We start from the raw sequence: 6,494 nt of genomic DNA on the forward strand, positions 1-6,494 counted from the left end.
TAAATATATTTGTATAGCAGTGTATATTTATTGTGTATTATAAAACACGTGGAAATCGGTACAGAGTATTTAAAAATTTTTTTTTCCGAATTATTTGTCAAATTTTTTAAATAAAAAAATTTTTTCGGAATAAAATTATTTTTGAAATAAAGTAACAAGTAAAAAGATGTTTAACTTGTACCACGAGGCTGCGACCGGTCACGACCAACGACCGAGAACCTGATCTTGAAAGTAGGACAATGTGACCTTAACATTAAAAAAATTTTTTGTAAAATTTATCTGTAAAAATTTGAAATAAAACTTACCATTAAATTATATTAATAAAAAGATAAAAATTGTAAATAATTCCTTTTAATGGACAACAATAAACATATCAATGATAAAAAAAATTAAAATAAGTCCAACACTTCACTAAAAACAAACCAACACCTTGGCGAACTTGTCATTGAGTCCCGAAGAAGATTCGCCGGGGGGAAAAGAATAAAAATAAAACAAAACCGAAAGCAAACTGGACCGATAACCGTCGTTTTATCAACTATCAATCCATCCGGAAGGTAATGTGGACGGTACACGTCTGACCGGCATGGCATGTGCCGGGAATGCATCGGCAAAGTCATCAGAGATTGGATAGAGCATTGGTATGGTATGGTATGGGCTATACACACTTCTTTGGTCCCCACTTGTTATTATTGTTAACTCTACTGGTAGTACTTGTACTTGTACTTGTATGTGAGTACCGAGGCTTCATTTATACAAATAGGCTTCGATGTGGTGGTAATCGCGAATCGCGAGAGAGTTGAGACTAGACAGGACAAGACGGTAAGTCCCGGAAGAAGTTGCTGAGTTTTAGAGAAAGGTAACATTTATATATAAATATACAAATATACAAATTAAATATATAAATATAATATAATAGTCAGGTATAAGTGACAAGCTAAAATATCTTTAGTGAGAATATGGGCCTCATTTTCAAGAGGGGACTCAACTTGTTCTTCCGGAGGGAGCTGAGAAGGGGCACAACAGAGTAGGGACTTATTTACTTCCAGGGTAAAGGAGGGGGAAGAGGAAGACTATGCCTAACCAGGATCACCATTGATTTATTCAATTGTTATTAATTAATTAATTAAGGATTCATTTTTGAGGTGATCTGTCCTTTTTATTGCCGGCTGGATGAAAAGCTCAATGATAAGGCCCACGGAAAATTAATAGAAAAAAGAGCTCAGAAATAAGTGGGCCAGCGATACGACCAGGTCAAACTGCTTAAGAAGGGGAACAGCGACAGCATTGGAATTGCCATCGGGATTGGTATCGGCAACGACACACTGTCCTACTACTTGGAGTTCCCATATTTATGTTATCTTTGTTGTTTATTATTTATTATTTATTATTTAAGCGGCCGGGATGGTAATCAGAACTCGTAGCGTTAACATCTTAGTTACGTGTATCACGGCGAGTTAATTTGCAAAGAAAAATTTATTTAATCAAGTCTTTTTTAAAAAATTCAGTTTTATTTGAGTGGAAAGATTTTTAAATAAAAAAAATTTTTTCGGTTGTCAATTTTATTTGATTCAAAAATTTTTATTAAAATTAATTTAAGATGATAAAGCTCTATGACATTTAATTAAGCCTACGAAAAAAAAAAAAAAAAAAAATTACATTATACAATGTAACGTGGCGCTCTGGATAAAAAACTGGAAAAATTACAGTTTCAAATTGTAATTACAGATTTTGTAAAAATTATATTGTAAAATGTAAATATTACAATTAAAGCTCAGATAATTAATATTCAAAGTTTAAATTTAGAAAAATGTTGCTTCGAACTGCAATTTTTCTAGTTTTTTATACGAAGCGACGTTTATTACTATTTTGAATGTAATTTTTCGACTCTTCTTTTTTCATTTTGAGAAATTTATTTAATAACTAAATTTGTTAAAAAAATAATTTTTGAAAAATTGCATTTTCAATATTTTAAAATTTCTAAATATCAATTTTTTGCCATAATTTTTTTGTTAAATAAATTAACAAATATCTGCTAGACAATTAATCAATTGTCATTAGACCCCCCCCCCAAATCATTTTCTAGGTTCAAAATTTTTTTTCTAGATTCAAGTTAATTTTTTTTTAGTGTGATTAAATTACGCTTTAGTTTTTTTTAGACGGAAAGTTCAATAAGAGTAAAAATAAATTAATTTACAGACTATTCATAAAAAAAATGATTTTTTTTTTAATCATAAATCTGAAATTAACGTTAGCAGTCACTTGATAATTTTTTTTTTTTTTTTTAACCAAACAAATTTGTCAAAAAAAAATAAATTTTGAAAAATTACATTTTCAATATTTAAAAATTTCTAAATGTCAAATTTTTGCTATAATTTGTTTGTTAAATAAATTAAAACTTTTCTGCTGGATAAATTTTCATTAGAACTCTCCAAAATTATTTTTTATACGTTCAAAATTTTTTTTCTGAATTCAAGTTAATTTTTTTTCAGTGTGATCAAACTACTCTTTAGTTTTATTTAGACGGAAGGTTACATTGATGATAAATGATAAACGTGTGAGATGGTTCAAATTTTTTACGGGTTTCTGGGTTACGGACCGAGGGAATGCCAATGAGTCATCCCAAAAATTAACGTGGGTAGTTGTAGCTTGTAGCTTGTAACTTGATAGCTGATGGCTAATGTATTGGGAGACTTTCTTATATCTTATTTAAATTGTCACGTGGAGTCCAATCGGGCGACGGGTTGGAGACACAGGTGGTTACCTGGTTGCCTGGTGGAATGCATAATCGATAACGGTATGCTCAAGTTCCCAAAGTATACTCGGATATATAGGAGAACAGAATTTTTTTTTTATTACATGTAAATTCTGAGGAAGATACCCGAGGATTGGAGTCAATCTATTGCGGTACGGGTCGATTGGACCTCTGGTAGATATATGTGGGTTTTGTTCATTTAATTATTATTTTAATTTCCTATAGGTCGTTCCGTAAATTGCATACATGTTGGCAAATTGATTACATAGATGTACCGATAGAAATTTAGCTTGACTTTCTTCAGGTGTAATTATTCAACATAAATTATTACTTGTCGTACACTTATTATTTGTAATTGAGTAAATTATTTCTTACTAAGTAGAATGATGATAGAATAAATGCAACAATGATTTATGTTCTTTTTTTTTATATTAATTAAAAAATTTCTAGTTATTTTATTTTAAGTTAAGGGGTTACATGGGTTTCACGATTTTTTTTTAATGTTTTATTAAATTCTACAACATCTCTAGAATATTGTCCTAAAGTTTCAAATCAATCCGAATAATAGTTTCGGAGATACAGTCTTAAAAAGTTGCGCGCTCAAGGGGCTGTTTTATTGAAACTCAAAACTTTAAACGCGTTTTTTTCAAAACTATGTTTTCAAAAACGGTACCCACGATTCCTCGAGAACTACCCAACCGATCTTGATGAAATTTTAGACAGGTCTTCGAGGTATAATTTACAAGGTCTTGAATGGAAGATTTTTTTTTTTTTTTAATTACAAATATTTAAAAAAAAAAAAAATTCCGCAAAATTTTCAATTTTTTTGTAAAAACCTCTTCCAAAAATCCAATTTTCATTTTTTTTTCTTCCGTTCAAGATCTAGTTTGAAATCTTAACTACACGGAAAAATCAAGATGACACTGGATATCATCCCAGATTATACTGAATGAAAAAAAATTTCAGATAGTAACTAGTGTAATCCAGATTACAATGAGTATAATCCAGATATTACACATTATAATCTGGATTTTTTTAGCTACTATCTGAAATTTTTTTTCACCACAGATATCACTGAGTATAATCTGGGATGATATCCAGTGTCATCTTGTTCTTTCCGTGTAGAGCACAAATTTTTTTTTTCCGAGGGCTCGCTGGAAACGGCGTCACATTGGCAAAGTTTTTAATATTTTTTTTTTTTCAAAATTTCAGTAATCCTTTATTAAGTGGAAACACCACGGTGACAATCGAAAAAAAGAGGTGATTTTCGGGAATTTTTTTGACAGGGAAAATAAAGGAATTTGGGGATCGGATTTTTTTTATTTTATTAAGGGTACATTAAAGATTATTACCCTAAATTTTTGTTAAAAAATATTTAATTGTTACAAAGTTATTAACAATCTCGTAGAGCACTAGAAAAAATTTCCCCCTCCATGGTCGGTTCAATAACTCAGAAACGGATCATCTGAAAATAAAAACCCAAATTGCTTTTTAATCAGTAAGAATGTAGTTATCATCGCACGTACGGAATTTAAAAAATTTTTATTTTAAAGATTTTTTTAGCCGGGTTAAAACAAAAAAAAAAAACATTAAGAATAGTGAAAAAATTTTCAATAAGTCGCCATTTTTTTAAAAATGAAAATTTTCAAAATTCCGTAGGTGCGACGATAACTACATCCTTATTGATTAAACAGCAATTTGAGTTTTTATTTTCAGATGATCCGTTTTTGAGTTATTGAACCGATCATGAAGGGGGAAATTTTTTCTAGTGCTCTACGAGATTGTTAATAACTTTGTAACAATTAAATATTTTTTAACAAAAATTTAGGGTAATAATCTTTAATGTACCCTTAATAAAATAACAAAAATCCAATCCCCAAATTCCTTTATTTTCCCTGTCAAAAAAATTCCCAAAAATCACCTCTTTTTTTTCGATCGTCGTGGTGTTTTCTCTTAAATATGTATTTTTAAGATAGTAATAAGTTTGAATAAAATATTTCATTTTTTTTATTAGAAAAAAATTGCTGAAAATAGACCATTTTTTGGGTTTCCTGAAGAAACCCATGTAACTCCTTAAATTAAAGATTCTAATAAAAATGTAATTTTTATTCAATTGTACAATTTCCTAGATTCCAAGCGAAAGATGGACGAAAGATGTAAAAAAGAAAACAAGATTATTATATATAATATCCGAGAATTTAGTCTCTGACCCAGACCTTTGACTGGAGTGTGATGATATGATCTTGACGGGTCGTTTAATAAAGATTCAGTAACATTTAGCCTTAGTAACTCGGTTCATTTGAGCTGAGGGCAACTTTCCCATCGAAAGGCCAATTACGCTGGTTATATTTTACATTGCAGAAATTGCAACAATCTTTTCTAATACAAGAGAGTTGTTGAGGAAAATTGTGTAAATATCGAGCAGAGGGTAGCTAGCAGCAGTGGGAGGCGGTAGGAGCAGAATAATAGTATAGCTCGCGTATGTATAAAGTTTGTCTGGCGACCCTGGCCCGGAGTACCTGAGTACCGGATAGTCGAATCAGCTGCTCTGGTGGTCTGGTACTAGCTCGGAGCTCTATCGAACCACCCCTACCCCTTACCTACGTCAAACTATTCTGTTACGTCCTTGCACTACGTCGTCACACTCTACTCCTTTTGTATGTACGTACGTACCGTCATTTAATTTTTATACCTTTTTTTACCTTGCTCATTTGTATTCCCTTCGAGGGACAATACTTGGGCGATAAAAAAATAAATTTCAGCATATCTATTCGAAATCGTTTACTATAAACTAAATTGACACACGTGTTTTGATTGACATTATTTATTATTGTCAATGTTGATATTTATGTATCATTTATATTTATTTTATACGTACACGGGAAAAATTTTAAACAAAATAAATGTTATATAATATTAAAATAATAATAAATTTTATATTGGAATTAAATTTATTTTCAAGTTTAAATGTTATGAAAATAAAGTTAACCGAGTTTTAAAAATTTTGATAATTTTTTTTCATTGAAAAAAAATTAATTTTATTTATAAAAAGTTGGAACAATTTTTTAGAAATTTACTTGAATGTTTAAATGTTATAAAAATTAAGTAAGAGGATTTTTTAAAATTTTTATAATTTTTTTTATTGAAAAAAAAATTATTTAATTTGTGAAAAAGTTAAAAAAATTTTTTTTTTAATTTTTTAGAAATTTATTTTAATGTCTAAATGTTATGAAAATTAAATTAGCTAACTTTTAAAAATTTCAATAATTTTTTTTATTGAAAAAAAATTAATTTAATTTGTGAAAAAGTTAAAACAATTTTTTAAAAAATATTTTAGAAATTTATTTGAATGTCTAAATGGTAAGAAAATTAGTTTAGTTGGCTTTTAAAAATTTTTGTAGTTTTTTTTATTGAAAAAAAAAATTAATTTCATTTGTAAAAAAGTTATAAAAATTTTTTTAAAAATATTTTAGAAATTTATTTGAATGTCTAAATGTTATAAAGATTAAATTAGCCGACTTTTAAAATTTTTTATAATTTTTTTTTTATTGAAAATAAATTAATTTTATTTGTCGAAAAGATGGAGCAATTTTTTAGAAATTTATTTGAATGTCTAAATTAATTTAATTTGTAAAAAAGTTGGAACAATTTTTTAGAAATTTATTTTAATGTCTATATGTTATAAAAATTAAATTAACCGACTTTTAAGAATTTTTATAATTTTTTTTATTGAAAACAAATT

This window comes from Cotesia typhae, unplaced genomic scaffold (genome assembly GCF_013202065.1).
Source record: "Cotesia typhae breed Kobodo isofemale line unplaced genomic scaffold, CoteBio_Ctyphae scaffold_13, whole genome shotgun sequence".
In the NCBI taxonomy this organism is placed as follows: domain Eukaryota; kingdom Metazoa; phylum Arthropoda; class Insecta; order Hymenoptera; family Braconidae; genus Cotesia; species Cotesia typhae.